Source organism: Oncorhynchus mykiss, chromosome 8 (assembly GCF_013265735.2).
Source record: "Oncorhynchus mykiss isolate Arlee chromosome 8, USDA_OmykA_1.1, whole genome shotgun sequence".
NCBI classification, from domain to species: domain Eukaryota; kingdom Metazoa; phylum Chordata; class Actinopteri; order Salmoniformes; family Salmonidae; genus Oncorhynchus; species Oncorhynchus mykiss.
The window spans coordinates 32,407,045-32,423,474 of NC_048572.1; the positions used below are offsets into that span (position 1 = coordinate 32,407,045).

At 41.6% G+C, this 16,430-nt stretch overlaps 1 long non-coding RNA gene across 1 annotated transcript; it reads right to left on the reverse strand.

Annotated features, from left to right (window-relative positions):
* Positions 1 to 10,427: 10,427 nt before the first annotated feature.
* On the reverse strand, positions 10,428 to 14,041 carry LOC118965610. Its single transcript, XR_005053020.1, has 2 exons — positions 13,952 to 14,041; positions 10,428 to 11,004 (listed from the first exon to the last, which is right to left on the reverse strand). It is a non-coding gene; the product is annotated as an uncharacterized LOC118965610 (long non-coding RNA).
* Between the last annotated feature and the right edge of the window lie 2,389 nt (positions 14,042 to 16,430).

Sequence of the window (16,430 nt, forward strand, 5' to 3'; positions counted from 1 at the left end):
TTTATCTTTAATTTACAATCTGTAGAAATTATGAAGATAATAAGGATCAGGATATTTGTGAAACATTACAGAACAGTTGAAAAATATATGGCTAATAGAAATCAAACATGGATGCTGTTTAGAGATAAATGAGACCATATTTATGTTTGGAGGAAATAGGGGGAGGCTTGCAAGCCGAAGAACACCATCTCAACAGTGAAGCACGGGGGTAGCAGCATCATGTTGTGGAGGTGCTTTGCTGCAGGAGGGACTGGTGCACTTCACAAAATAGATGGCATGAGTAAGAGGAAAATTATGTGAATATATTGAAGCAACATCTCAAGACATCAGTCAGGAAGGACTCCCGGCCGCAAACCTGAACCTATAGGGGAGGGTCCGTGTGGGCATCTACCCTCGGTGGCGGCTCTGGTTCTGGACGCAGCCCTCCCTCTTTACGCTGATCCCTCCGCCTTTGTAGAACTGGACCGTGGATCATCTCCGGAGGCTCTGGGCTGGGGACCGTCGCTGGAGACCCCGGACTGGCGACCATTGCTGGAGGTTCCGGACTGTGGCCCGTTGCTGGATGTTCTGGACTGTGGCCCGTTGCTGGAGGTTCCGGACTGTGGCCCGTTGCTGGAGGTTCCGGACTGTGGCCCGTCGCTGGAGGTTCCGGACTGTGGCCCGTCGCTGGAGGTTCCGGACTGTGGCCCGTCGCTGGAGGTTCCGGACTGTGGCCCGTCGCTGGAGGTTCCGGACTGTGGCCCGTCGTTGGAGGTTCCGGACTGGGAACTGTTCCCCGAAAGCTCTGGACTGTGGAGGCGCACTGGAAACCTGACGCGTGGTGCCGGCACTGGTGGTACCGGGCTGAAGACACGCATCTCAGGGCGAGCGCGAGGAGCAGGAACAGGACATACGAGTTCGGAAAGCTGTCTCAGGTGGCACCAAACTGACAACACGTTCCTTTATTCCAAATCCGTGCGTCCTCCACCAACTCAACAACTCCCCCATTTCTCTCCCCTCCGAATCCTCCTTCTTCTCCCAGAAGGGAGATTTCTGTGGACTACCTCGTTGGTATAACTCCTCGTAACGTCGCCGTTCCGCTTTCGTTGTCTTTATTTCCTCCTTAGGTCGGTGACACTCCCCGGCCTGCGTCCAGGGTCCTGCTCCATTCAGAATCTCCTCCCAGGTCCAGTCCTCCTGAAAATGCTGCTTTGTCCATTTTTGGTGGGATCTTCTGTCACGTACGTCATAGGAATCGGACCAAGGCGCAGCGTGGTATGAGTACATTCTTATTTATTAAAAGAATGAACACTGAACAAACTAACAAAATTTTATTTATTTATTTATTTTTTTTACCTTTATTTAACCAGGCAAGTCAGTTAAGAACAAATTCTTATTTTCAATGACGGCCTGGGAACAGTGGGTTAACTGCCTGTTCAGGGGCAGAACGACAGATTTGTACCTTGTCAGCTCGGGGGTTTGAACTCACAACCTTCCGGTTACTAGTCCAACGCTCTAACCACTAGGCTACCCTGCCGCCCCAAAATGAATCGTGACGCTATACAAACTAGCGCTGACAGGCAACTATATATAGACAAGATCCCACAAACACCAAAGGGAAAATGGCTACCTAAATATGATCCCCAATCAGAGACAACGATAAACAGCTGCCTCTGATTGGGAACCATATCAAGCCACCATAGACATACAAAAGCCCTAGACATACAAAACCCATAGACAATACAAAACTAGCGTACCCACCAAGGTCACAGCATGACCTAACCAAAATATAAAGAAAACAGAGATATCTCAGGTCAGGGCGTGACACTGGGAATGTGATGAAAGAAATAAAAGCTGAAATAAACCGTTCTCTCTACGATTATGCTGACATTTCACATTCTTAAAATAAAGTGGTGATCCGAACTGACCTAAACAAGGAATTTTTACTAGGATTAAATGTCAGGAATTGTAAAAAACTGAGTTTAAATGTATTTGGCTAAGGTGTATGTAAACTTCCGTCTTCAACTGTACATATAAAGTAGGCAGTACCAAAACAAGTGATCAAATGATTATGTCTCTTCGCAGCAAAATCTGCAGAGCTGGGATGGTTTTATGCCCCACATATATAATATAACATTGTATTGGTTACCATCATTTTATTTCATAATTTAAATTGAAAAACGTTTTGAATACGTCGCTGTTTTGGGTATCAGTTCATAAACCATGTGCAGTGGAATCAGTACATCAACAATCTCCTCCCAACTTTTTTGTAACTTCTTTGGCAGAGCTGTCAATTTTTTGGTCCTTAAATTAAACTGGTATACTTTTCTATTTATCACAATTTTCTTTAACCTATTTTGTTATTTAATGCAGGGCTGACAAACAAGTTCCTTACCTCCCCCCTTCCACTTGCCTTTTCCATTTTTACAGAAATGCTGCAGTTAATTGGTTAATAACCTCTACAGGATCAGTGTCCCTATCCTAGGATGGTTGTTGCTAACGTGCGCTAACATGCACTATTGTGACTAGAATGACGGTATAAATAACAGCAAACTTTCCAGGACATAGACATGTCTTATATGGGCAGAAATTCGTGTTTATCTAGCTGCACTGTCCAATTTACAGTAGCTATTACAGTGAAAAATACCATGCTATTGTTTAACTGGTTTGATACATTCACCTCTGAAGGTAAATAATGTACTTACATTCCATAATCTTGCTCTGATTTGTCATCCTGAGGGTCCCAGAGATAAAAATGTAGCATAGTTTTGTTTGATAAAATCAATTTTTATATTCAAATGTAGGAACTGGGTTCTACAGTGAACCCCTGCAGTTTGAACCCCTGCTGTCTCTTACTCGTTCCACAAACTTCAAAGTGTTTCATTTCAAATGGTTTCAATAATATGCTTATCCTTGCTTCAGGTCCTGAGCTACAGGCAGTTAGATTTGGGTATGTCATAGGCGAAAATTGAAAAAAGTGTCCGATCCTTTAATAAACTGAAATAGCAACCAAGTTTCTATATCTTGTTTTAAAAATACTGATATTTTGGAGATTATTTAATTTTCAAATAACCGAAAGTGAGAGGTTGTAATCTGAATAAAGGGAAAAAAGACATTCTTGAACGGGGTGAACCATTCTTACTGATATGCCAGAGCAGTGGTTCCCAAAATTTTAATAGTCCCGTACCTCTTCAAACATTCAACCTCCAGCTGCGTACCCCCTCTAGCCACAGGGTCAGCGCACTCTCAAATGTTGTATGTTGCCATCATTGTAAGCCTGCCACACACACACACTATATGATACATTTATTAAACATAAGAATGAGTGTGAGTTTTTGTCACAACCTGGCATGTGGGAAGTGACAAGGAGCTCTTGCAGGACCAGGGCACAATTAATAATATAATAATAATCTATAGTTTTTCTCTCTTTTTTAACCATCTTACATATAAAACCTTATTTGTTAATTGAAAATTGTGAATAACTTAGCACAGGTTAATGAGAAGGTTGCACATAACTCTGCAATGTTGGGTTGTATTGAAGAGTCTCAGTCTTATAGCATTTTCCAAACACAGTCTGTGCCTGTATTTAGTTTTCATGCTAGTGAGGGCCGAGAATCCACTCTCACATAGGTACGCGGTTACAAAGGGCATTAGTGTCTTAACAGCGCAATTTTCCAAGGCGGGATACTCTGAGCGCAGCCAATCCAGAAATCTGGCAGTGGCTTCTCATTAAATTCAATTTTCACAGAACGCTTGTTGCAATTTTGATGAGGCTCTCTTGTTCAGATATCGTTAAGTAGACTGGAGGCAGGGCATAACGAATCCAGTTGTTTGTGTCATCCGTTTCGGGAAAGTACCTGCGTAATTGCGCACCCAACTGAGGCGCTTCGCTATATAACATTTGACATAGTCCGTGAGCTTGATTTCATTTGCACACAGAAAATCATACAATGATGGAAAGACCTGTGTGCTGTCCTTGTTAATGCAGACAGAGAAGAGCTCCAACTTCTTAATCATAGCCACAATTTTTTCCTGCACATTGAACATAGTTGCCGAGAGTCCCTGTAATCCTAGATTTAGATCATTAAAGTGAGAAAAAACATCACCCAGACAGGCCAGTCATGTGAGAAACTCGGCATCATACAAGCAGTCAGACAAGTGAAAATTATGGTCAGTAAAGAGAACTAAGCTCGTCTTTCAATTACATTTTTTTTTGTCAATACTTTGCCCCTTGATAATCAGCCAGCTTCTGAATGTTGTAAAAGCGTTGCATGGTTGCTGCCCATATCATTGCATAGTGCAGAAAATACACGAGAGTTCAGGGGCCTTGCTTTAACAAAGTTAACCATTTTCACTGTAGTGGCCAAAACATCTTTCATGCTGTCAGGCATTCCCTTGGCAGCAAGAGCCCCTCGGTGGATGCTGCAGTGTACCCAAGTGGCGTTGGGAGCAACTGCTTGCATGCGCGTTACCACTCCCATGTGTCTCTCTGTCATGGCTTTTGCGCCATCAGTACAGATACCAACATGAGCAGCAGCAGTTACATTTGTCTACTTACAGATCGTTAGTGGAATTCCCACCAGAGAGTAATGGTTAATGTGATTGGATGTTAACTATTTGACTAGGCTACCTGTATTTGACATTGTGTTGTTATTTTGCTAGATGGTTAAAAAAAATATATAATGTAACGAGCCTTTTGTGAGAGGTCTAATGCAGTAATATTTAAGAATTTCTGCCCACCGAATTCATATTCATTATATACAGTGCCTTCCAAAAGTATTCATCCTCCTTGGCGTTTTTCCTATTTTGTTGCATTACAACCTGCAATTTAAATGGATTTTTATTTTAATTTCGTGCAATGGACATACACAAAATAATCCAAATGGGTGAAGTGAAGTTTGAAAAATTACTTGATTCAATCAATTCTAAAGAAAACAAAAAACAGAAAAGTGGTGCGTGCATATGTATTCACCTCCTTTGCTATGAAGCACCTAAATAAGATCTGGTGCAACCAATTAGCTTCAGAAATCACATAATTAGTTAAATGTGTGTGTGCAATCTAAGTGTTACATGATCTGTCACATGATCTCAGTATACATACACCTGTTCTGAATGGCCCCAGAGTCTGCAACACCATTAAGCAAGGGGCACCACCAAGCAAGTGCCACCATGAAGACCAAGGAGCTCTCCAAACAGGTCAGGGACAAAGTTGTGGAGAAGTACAGATCAGGGTTGGGTTACAAAAAAATATCAAAAACTTTGAACATCGCACGGAGCACCATTAAATCCATGATTAAAAAATGGAAAGGATATGGCACCACATCAAACCTGCAAAGAGAGGGCCACCCACCAAAATTCATGGACCAGGCAAGAAGGGCATTAATCAGAGAGGCAACAAAGAGACCAAAGATAACCCTGAAGGAGCTCCACAGCGGAGATTGGAGTATCTGTCCATAGGACCACTTTAAGCCGTACACTCCGCAGAGCTGGTCTTTACGGAAGAGTGGCCAGAAAAAAATAAGCAAACATGTTTGGTGTTCGCCAAAGGGCATGTGGAAGATTCCCCAAACATATGGAAGAAGGCACTTTGGTCAGATGAGACTAAAATTGAGCTTTTTGGCCATCAAGGAAAACGCTATGTCTGGTGCAAACCCAACACCTCTCATCACCCCGAGAACACCATCCCCACAGTGACGCATCGTGGTGGCAGCATCATGCTGTGAGGATGTTAATCATCGGCAGGGACTGAGACACTGGTCAGAATTGAAGGAATGATAGATGGCGCTAAATACAGGGAAATTCTTGAGGGAAACCTGTTTCAGTCTTCTAGAGATTTGAGACTGGAACGGAGGTTCTCCTTCCAGCAGGACAATGACCCTAAGCATACTGCTGAAGCAACACTCGAGGGGTTTAAGGGGGAAAATGTATATATCTTGGAATGGCCTAGTCAAATCCAATTGAGAATCTGTGGTATGACTTAAAGATTGCTGTGCACCAGCAGAACCCATCCAACTTGAAGGAGCTGGAGTAATTTTTCCTTGAAGAATGGGCAAACATCCCAGTTGCTAGATGTGCCAAGCTTATAGAGACATACCCAATAAAATAATAATTTGCATATTCAAAGTGGTAGGCATGTTGTGTAAATCAAATTATACATCAAGTTGTTTGGTATAGACAGAGTGATGAGCAAATACATAAACTGGGATATGATTAAAGCAAAGAGACCAAAGAGTGATTTTTCCATAAATAGACAAGTATTTTCCTTTCCGTGGTAGCAAGAGCTTATATATTTTGCTACCTTAATATTAAAAGGTATTTTAGTGAGATCCTTTTTGTTTCTTTCGGGATATGAATACCTAGTATGTCCACTTCACCGCCAGACCATTTTATTGGTAAACTATACAGTAATGAAAAAGTTGTATTTTTTAGTGATCCAATACGTAATATCGCAGTACACTTATCATCATTCGATAGGAATCCAGAGAGGTAAGGAAAAATGATGTAGATCCTCTGTGAGGCAAATTGTGGATAAAAAAAACATGAATCATCAGCATACAATGACACCTTTGTTTTTAAGCCCTGGATCTCTAGCCCCTTGATATTAATGTTGGATCTTTTTAATAGCTATGGCCTTATTAAATAGATATGCCGATAGTGGACAACCTCTTTTACTCCTCTTCACAGTTTAATACTGAGAAGTAGCCATTACTTACTGTTTTACACCTATGATTACTATACATAACTTTAACCCATTGTATAGGAGATTATACCAAAATGTTATATTCCAGGAATATATATCCCAAGACAGCTTCTATCCCCAAGCAATACATCTGCTGAACAGCTAATCAATGGCTGCCCACCCTCACCCACAGACACTCTGCTCTGACTCTATGCACACTCACAAGTCTCCATCCTGACACATACACACACATTGATGCACACAAAAACACACACACATTCACCACATATAGTGCACTTGGAAAGAAATCAGATCCCTTGACTTTTTCTACATTTTGTTAGGTTACAGCCTATTCTAAAATGTATATAAAAAATATTCTCCCCCTCAATCTAAACACATCAAAAACAGGATTTTAGAAATGTTTGCAAATAAAGATTACAGCCTCAAGTCTTCTTGGGTATGACGCTACAAGCTTGGCACACCTGTATATTTTGGGAGTTTCTCCCATTTTTCTCTGCAGATCCTCTCAAGCTCTGTCAAGTTAGGTGGGGAGCGTCGCTGCACAGCTACAGTATGTTCAGAGATGTCCAGAGCTATGTCCAGAGATGTTTGATTAGGTTCAAGTCCGGGCTCTGGCTAGGCCACTAAAGGACATTCAGAGACTTGTCCCGAAGCCAGTCCTGCTTTGTCTTGGCTGTGTGCTTAGGGTCGTTGTCCTGTTGGAAGGTGAACCTTCACCCCACTCTGAGGTCCTGAGCGCTCCTGAGCAGGTTTTCATCAAGGATCTCTCTGTACTTTGCTCTGTTCATCTTTCCCTCGATCCTGAATAGTCTCCCAGTCCCTGTCGTTGAAAAACATCCCCACAGCATGATGCTGCCACCACCGTGCTTCAACGTAGGGATGGTGCAATATTTCCTCCAGACATGACGATTGGCATTCAGGCCAAAAAGTTCAATCTTGGTTTCATCAGACCAGTGAATCTTGTTTTTCATGGTCTGAGAGTCCTTTAGGTGCTTTTGGCCAACTCCAAGTGGGCTGTCATGTGCCTTTTACTGAGGAGTGGCTTCCATCCAGCCACTAACACAAAGGCCTAATTGGGGGAGTGCTGCAGAGATGGTTGTCCTACTTGAAGGTTCTCCCATCTCCACAGAGGAACTCTAGAGCTCTTTCAGAGTGACCATCGGGTTCTTGGTCACCTCCCTGACCAAGGCCCTTCTCCCCCGATTGCTCAGTTTAGCCGTGCGGCCAGCTCTAGGAAGAGTCCTGGTGGTTCCAAACTTCTTCCATTTAAGAATGGCGGAGGCCACTGTGCTCCCGGGGACTTTCAATGCTGCAGAAATTGCTTGGTACCCTTCCCCAGATCTGTGCCTCGACACAATCCTATCTCGGAGGTCTACAGACAATTCCTTCGATCTCATGGCTTGGTTTTTGCTCTGACATGCACTGTCAACAGTGGGACCTTGTATAGACAGGTGTGTGCCTTTCCAAATCATGTCCAAATAATTTAATTTACCACAGATGGACTCCAATCAAGTTGTAGAAACATCTCAAGGAAGATCATTGAAGACAGGACGAACCTGAGCTAAATTTCGAGTCTCATAGCAAAGGTTCTGAATACTTATGTAAATATGGAATTTATGTTTTTTTTTTTTTTTATTCATTTGCAAAGATTTCTAAAAATCTGTTTTCATTTTGCCCAATCCCTTTTACTCTTGCTTACATATCAACTACCGCCGTGTCCCTGCACATTGATACTGCACTGGTACTGACCTAGTATTGAATATCTACTCTTTTTATGATTCTTTCCTGGATTTCCTATTTATTTACCTTTGATATTGAATACTGCATTGTTGTGGAAGAGCTTGCAAGTAAGCATTTCAATGTATTGCTTATACCTGTTGTATCCGTTGCATGTGACAAATAAACTTTGATTTGATATCCAGAGAATGCAGAGAGTTTCCTGGAGAAAAAAACATGATGTACGACTAAGGCCCTTATGTGTGGGTGGTGTATCTCATTCTTATTCCAGCCTGCAGAGCAGAAAGTGTTTCGATTACACTAGTTAATGACCCCGTGGTCCCTGCCCATGTGGAAATACTGTATACTAGACCGCTGTGGGTTAATTTTCTGTTGACATTCAATTGTGTTTGTGTTTGTCAACCTGAGTGTGCACATGCGTGCTTGCATGCGTTTGTGTGTGTGTCTGCGTGCTTGCGTGTGTGCGTGTGTGTGTGTGTGTGTGCATGTTTGTGTGTACCGTAAGTGCACACGTTGTACTGTATACGTGCAATGTGTACAGCGCTCTATACATGTATGACTACTGCTTGCTTGCCTCATTTTGACACATGTAGTTGCCTTGGCAACCACACAGTCCATCTCATCTGCTTTGCTGTATGCTGCATTGTAGAGAGAGGGAGAGGGAGAGAAAGAGAGAACGAGAGTGAGATGGCTACGGTTTTAATTGTTATACTGCAGGTGCAGTATGTACAGTGACTTTTTTCCCCCATGGCCGGCAGCCATCCAGCAGTACTGCCCTTGTCCTCCTATCCTCCTGATTCTCCCTCATATGTACGTAGGGCACAGGATGGACCTGTCATATCGTCTGCATGTTAGGGGTTATCGACTCGCTAAGGCTGATTTATTGCGCTGCCAAGCCTGTCTGATGAGTTTCACTGGGATATTCCCTGCCTCTACTCTACTGACCCAGTCGTTTTCTCTTTCTCTTCATTGATAACTATGGGGCCGTTGTAGCATTATTCTGCTTTGGCAGGGGACCGGGACAGAACAGAAAGGGGCAGATCCAGGCGCCAGCAGGTCACAGGTGGAGGTCTCAGTAGGTTGGTCACATGTAGAGAAGTCACAGGGAAGCAGGTCTCCGGGTAGGGAAAGGTCAGAGACTGGACCGGGTGGTCAGAGACTGTACAGGCTGGAGATCAAGCCAGGCAGGTAAGGGTCAGGCATGATTGCTATGATGGTCTGTCAGAGGACCTGGTGAGTTCTACAGGTGTGCGTGTGCGTGTGCCTGCATGTGTGTGTGAAGTTAGAAGACATCTATCCCTTAAAGCAGGGTCTTTCAAATGTTTCTGTACGGGACCCCCACCCAGGCAAACCTGCGACCCAGGGTCCCCCATCATATCTTAGCAAAAAAAAGGGTATACTTTGTGTCTATTAGCTAGAAAGGTTTCAAGGCAGCGTAGAGAAAATGTTGCAGTTTTGAAGCTAATTTCCAGCAATTCTACAGTTTGGCATGGAGCTGAGAGTAAATGTTGCAGTGTAAAAGCAATTCTATGCATTTTAACATGGCTAGTGCTGTATTCCGCTGCTCAAACATTATAACACAATCAATGGACATGTGCTCTGAATGGCCAGTCTTTGGAATGTTCTTTTCTCCCTGACTGCAGTGTAAAAATAGAAAGACTCAAATACACCATGATAGGTGTAAAGGAACCATGACTAGTAGTGCATCTAACCTGAGATCTGGTGTTTGGAGGGTGTTTGAATGTAAACCAAATGTAAGTGTTTTGATACACGGAAAGTGCTTTTAAAAAAATCATAAATGTGCTCTGAAACACCCAAAGAGGTTCTTCAATCTGAATATTGGTGCTTTGAAGAGTGTTGTGAAAACTCTTTGGGGGGGTTTTCAGTGCATGTAAAAGGCTCTTATATGTCTCTTATATAGTCAATTGGTTAAGAAATGCAAATGGTTTGTTGCCTAAATATTGATTGATGATAAGGGCCTATGAAGAATATTTTTTGTGGAATTCCACATTCATTTTTGAATTGCTTTATTTAGACCGATTAGAAACAGAAGACAGAGAAGGGGTGAATGTGGGACAGGTGGAAGTGGGAATTGGACCCCTGACTTCTAGGGAAGTAAAACGGTACATGTCATTGGAATTTTACACACTCGACCACACTAAAAAAAAAATGTATTCTCGGGTGAATTGAAATTGACTCAGAAAACAACCAACAAGGGCCTCCCGAGTGGTGCAGTGGTTTAAGACACTGCAACGCAGTGCTTGAGGCGTCACTACAGACCCAGGTTTGATCCCAGGCTGTGTCACATTGGAGACCCATGAGGCAGCGCACAATTGTTCCGGGTTAGGCAAGAGTTTGGCCAGCCGCACTCTCGAGACTCCTTGTGGCAGGCCAGGTGCCTGCAGGCTGACTCTGGTCACCAGCTGTACAGTGCTTCCTCTGACACATAAGTGCGGCTGGCTTCCGTGTTAAGCGAGCAGTGTGTCAAGAAGCAACTGTGGTTTGGCGCTGTCTTGTTTCAAAGGACGCATGTTTCTCAAACTTCCCCTCTCCCTGGTCCTTACCGGAGTTGCAGCGATGGGACAAGACTGTAACAACCAATTGGGGAGAAAAAGGGGTAAAAGTTTTTAAAAAACATGTACTTGATAAAAATGTAAGTCGTTTCAATGATTTGTTAATTTCATTTAAATAAATCCAATTTAACATGTTTCTGAAAATGTTGGCCTAAGTATATCTTATAAGATAAACAACGATAGAGACAATTTAGTAATTTAACTAATTAGAAGTCTGGTTTTAATCTCCTTCCACTTGGCTCTATTTTTAGAGGATTGAAATTACATTTTTGTCGACTTTGTGATTATTTTACACAATGTTGTATGCATGTTTGAAGAAAAAAGTATACTTCTATATTTGTATTAAGCAGCTTGTTGTGCCATGAGGTGTTGGCCTAATGGATCATGAAGAACGGTTATCAAAACTATCAGGCAAAATGGCATTCAATGATGAGAAGACCCATTACTATTTCCAACTTTAATGGTAGAGAGAGATAAAGGATCTTGCTATGCTTGCTGTGAAGCCTCTAGTTACTGCTGGCAGATTGAGCACTTATCAACAACACCTGCCAATGATCAGATACATTAATCAATAAAAATACCCCAGAAGTGATTTAGTTCTGCACTAGACACAATTTGAAACACCATAATAGTGTTTAGAAGTTTAGAGAGAGAAAATGACACCCAAAGAGAAGCTACCTAATTCTGCACTAAACAGACTTGAAACACCAAAATAGTGTTTTCAACCTCTTCCGGTAGTGTTCCCAGTCCCTGGCGAGGTGTTGCACAATGCTTGATTAAGTGATGTTACAACGCATGATGTAATGTTTCATAACATGATGATGTGTTTCAATACTCCAGCAAAGTTAGAGTTTCATCTCCTACAAGTTGCTGGCAGTAAAGTTGCCACTGGTTTTGAGTTACAAAGCACTTCATTTTAACAGTGTGTCGTGTAAGTTTAAAATGTTTTTCCATCCTGAAAATTACCACTTAGATGGCCCACCTAGGAATTTTCTATACAGAAAAAAAACTGTAATTAGCTCCAATGACTCTAATTTCCTCCATATTAAAATCATAGTTTGAGATTTTGCAAATTAAGCCATTTATCTACTTCCCCAGACTTGGATGAACAGGAACAGCTAGCATGCTAACTGTCCATGTAGACTTAGTCATTGCGTTAACGCTAGTTAGTCATTGCAGTCATTGCACTAAAGCTAAAGTTCCTTTCTACTGGACGTAGAGAAATACAAATGTTATCCACAGTGGTATTTTGTTGCAGCCTGCGAAATTCATAAACATTTTTTAATAAAAAATATTTTACAAAATCTCAAAAATAATAATTGGACCCCCTGCAATACTTCCACGAATCCTTGCAACATGCCGTACACCACCCTGACAATTGTGTATAAGTATATACACACTACCGTTCAAAGGTTTGGGGTCACTTAGTTTGGAATTTTTGAAAGAAAAGCCTCCCACTCCTCTTTCTATTCTGGTTAGAGCCAGTTTGCGTTGTTCTGTGAAGGGAGTAGTACACAGCGTTGTACGAGATCTTCAGTTTCTTGTCAATTTCACACATGGAATAGCCTTCATTTCTCAAAACAAGAATAGAGTGACGAGTTCCAGAAGAGTCCTTTGTTTCAGGCCATTTTGAGCCTATAATCGAACCCACAAATCCTGATGCTCCATATACTCAACTAGTCTAAAGAAGGCCAGTTGTATTGCTTTTTTAATCAGAACAACAGTTTTCAGCTGTGCAAACATAATTGCAAAAGGGTTTTCTAATGATCAATTAGCCTTTTAAAATGATAAACTTGGATAAGCTAACTCAACGTGCCATTGGAACATAGGAATGATGATTGCTGATAATGGGCCTCTGTACGCCTATGTAGATATTCTATAAACACATCTGCCGTTTCCAGCTACAACATTCATTTACAACATTACATGTTTACGCTGTATTTCTAATCCATTTGATGTTATTTTAATGGACAAATTTTTCTTTTGCATTTCTTTCAAAAACACGGTCATTTCTAAGTGACCCCAAACTTTTGAACGGTAGTGTACGTGTATCACATTGCACAATTTTCTTTTAAGATAGGGTCCTCCTGAACAGATGTGAAAATCCTATTATGTTTTTCAGTTTTCATCAGTGGTTGCCATGACAACTGTGCATTTTATTTCAGGCTCTTTTGATACAGTGTGGAGGGATCAGAGTCCCTAACAGTATGTAAGATTGTGAATGTATTAATGCCAGGGGTTTCCTGCAGTAGGAGAAGGATGAAATAACAAGTTAATTCCGATACTCCTTATCATCTGGTTTGGGGTTCTTGTTCAATATTGTGTATAATTTTGCTCAAATGACATTCCAGAATGATAAGTCCTTGGTAATCTTTTTGTGCGACCATCTTGGCAATTTCCCAGCCAGTTTAACAATATTTGGTTAATGAATATTCCCAAATATTTTTGGGGGGTGTGTTGATAAGGGATTGTTGCAAACAGTTTGTATCAAAATGAATGTTGCAAGTACATACTCATGCTAGTGTATTGCTAGTGCAACTGCCTTTCATCTGTCAGAATGGAAGATGTCTTTAATCCTAAGCTCCTAGGTATAGTACTAGAAGTGGAACAGGAACTGATGTAGAGTACAATGGTTTTGTTTATGGAGGACTCTTAAGGAGTCTTATGGAAGGGAGAGGAGAGGAGAGGAGAAATAGAAGAGATAAAACATTCCTGTGGGCCTCTCCAGATCCGGTAAAGCCTAGAGAATGATTAGCCTGAGCCTGTCAGCCGGGCACAACCAGTCTTCACGGCGCTGTGCTGCACTGGTGGCAGAGACGGAACAGCCTGTCATCTGTTTTAAATAGACCTGACACAGGAGGAGGGGGCACTGCAGGTTCCTATACAGCTTCAATTACTTCTTAGTCAGCCTCAGATATGAGTGGAACTATTGTCAATTTGATAAGTAATAACTTGCACTCACCGTGTTCTCCTCATGAGACTTTAGACCAGGGGTGTCAAACTCTTTCCATGGAAGGCCTAGGTCTGCAGGCTTTTGTTTCTTTCCTTTCAATTAAGCCCTAGACAACCAGGTGTGGGGAGTTCCTTACTAATTCGTGACCTTAATTCATCAATCAAGTACAAGGGGAGGAGCGAAAGCCCGCAGACTCTCGGCCCTTGGTGGAATGAGTTTGACCCCTGTTCTTTAGACCCTCCTTCAGAGCACCGCGATTTAATGTGTGCTGCTGGGTGTGGATTGTGGAAACATGAAGTGGAGAGTGCACGTTAGTGAATATGTTCAGTACAATAATGCACGCACGCACACAGGTACGCTATGTTAGGGGGATCCCTTAGATCAGAGGTTTTCAAACCTGTCCTCGGGTTCCCCCAACCGCTCCATGTATTAGATACATTCCAGAGCTAGCACACCCGATTAAAAACAAATGTTATTCATCACATGCTTTGTAAGCAAGCATGTGTGGACTAAACAGCGAAATGCTTACTGACGGCCCTTAGCAAGGCAGAGAGAAAGAACATTTAGAAAAATTAGAAGAGTTAAACACGTAATAATAAAAGTAATAATAAATACACAATGAGGATTGATAACTTGGCTATATACAAAGGGGGCCAGTATCGAGTTGATGTGCATGGGTACGAGGTAATTGAGGTACAGTCGGAAGTTTACATACACTTAGGTTGGAGTCATTAAAACTTGTTTTTCAACCACTCCACAAACAAAGTATTGAGATAAACTTGTGTTATTGACCAAATACTTATTTTCCAACATAATTTGCAAATAAATTCATAAAAAATCCTACAATGTGCTTTTCTGGATTTTTTTTCTCATTTTTTCTGTCATAGTTGAAGTGTACCTATGATGAAAATTACAGGCCTCTCTCATCTTTTTAAGTGGGAGAACTTGCACAATTGGTGGCTGACTAAATACTTTTTTGCCCCACTGTAATTCACTGTATCACAATTCCAGTGGGTCAGAAGTTACACTAAGTTGACTGTAACTTTAAACAGCTTGGAAAATTCCAGAAAATGGTGTCATGGCTTTAGAAGCTTCTGAAAGGCTAATTGACATAATTTGAGTCAATTGGAGGTGTACCTGTGGATGTATTTCAAGGCCTACCTTCAAACTCAGTGCCTCTTTGCTTGACATCATGGGAAATCAAAATAAATCATCCAAGACCTCAGCAAAAAAATTGTAGCCCTCCACAAGCCTGGTTCATTCATGGGAGCAATTTCCAAACGGCTGAAGGTAACACGTTCATCTGTACAAACAATAGTATGCAAGTATAAACACCATGGGATCATGCAGCCGTCATACCGCTCAGGAAGATGCGTTCTGTCTCCTAGAGATTAAAGTACTTTGGTGCAAAAAGTGCAAATCAATCCCAGAACAACAGCAAAGGACCTTGTGAAGATGCTGGAGGAAACAGGTACAAAAATATCTATATCCACAGTAAAACGAGTCCTATATCAACATACTGCTAACATACTGCTATATAACCTTGCTGCTCAGCATGGAAGAACCACTGCTCCAAAACCACCATTAAAAAGCCAGACTACAGGTTGCAACTGCACATGGGGACAAATATCGTACTTTGTGGAGAAATTACCTCTGGTCTGATGAAACAAAAATAGAACTGTTCACCATAATGACCATGTGGCAAAATGGCTTAAGGACGACAAAGTCAAGGTATTGGAGTGGCCACCACAAAGCCCTGACCTCAATCCCATAGAAAATGTGTGGGCAGAACTGAAAATGCGAGAGTGCGAGCAAGGAGGCCTACAAACCTGACTCAGTTACACCAGCTCTGTCAGGAGGAATCGCCAAAATTCACCCAACTTATTGTGGGAAGCTTGTGGAAGGCTACCCAAAACGTTTGACCCAAGTTATACAATTTAAAGGCAATGCTACCAAATACTAATTGAGTGTATGTAAACTTCTGACCCACTGGGAATGTGATGAAAGAAATAAAATCTGAAGTAATTAATTCTCTCAAATATTGTTCTGACATTTCACATTCTTAAAATAAAGTGGTGATCCGAACTGACCTGACACAGGGAATTTTTACTAGGATTAAATGTCCAGAATTGTGAAAAACTGAGTTTAAATGCATTTGGCTAAGGTGTATGTAAACTTCCGACTTCAACTGTAGATACTATATGTACATATAACTAGGATTAATGTGACAGATAGTAAACAGTAGCAACAGCATGAATGATGAGTCAGAGTTTGTGCAAAAAAGGTCAATGCAGATGGTCAAATCAAATCAACGTTTATTTGTCACGTGCGCCGAATGCAACAGGTGTTTCACCTTACATTGAAATGCTTACTTACAGGCTCTAACCAATAGTTCAAAAAATGTGTTAGGTAAACAACAGGTAAGTAAAGAAATAAAACAACAGTTAAAAGCCAGGCTATATACAGTAGCGAGGCTATAAAAAGTAGC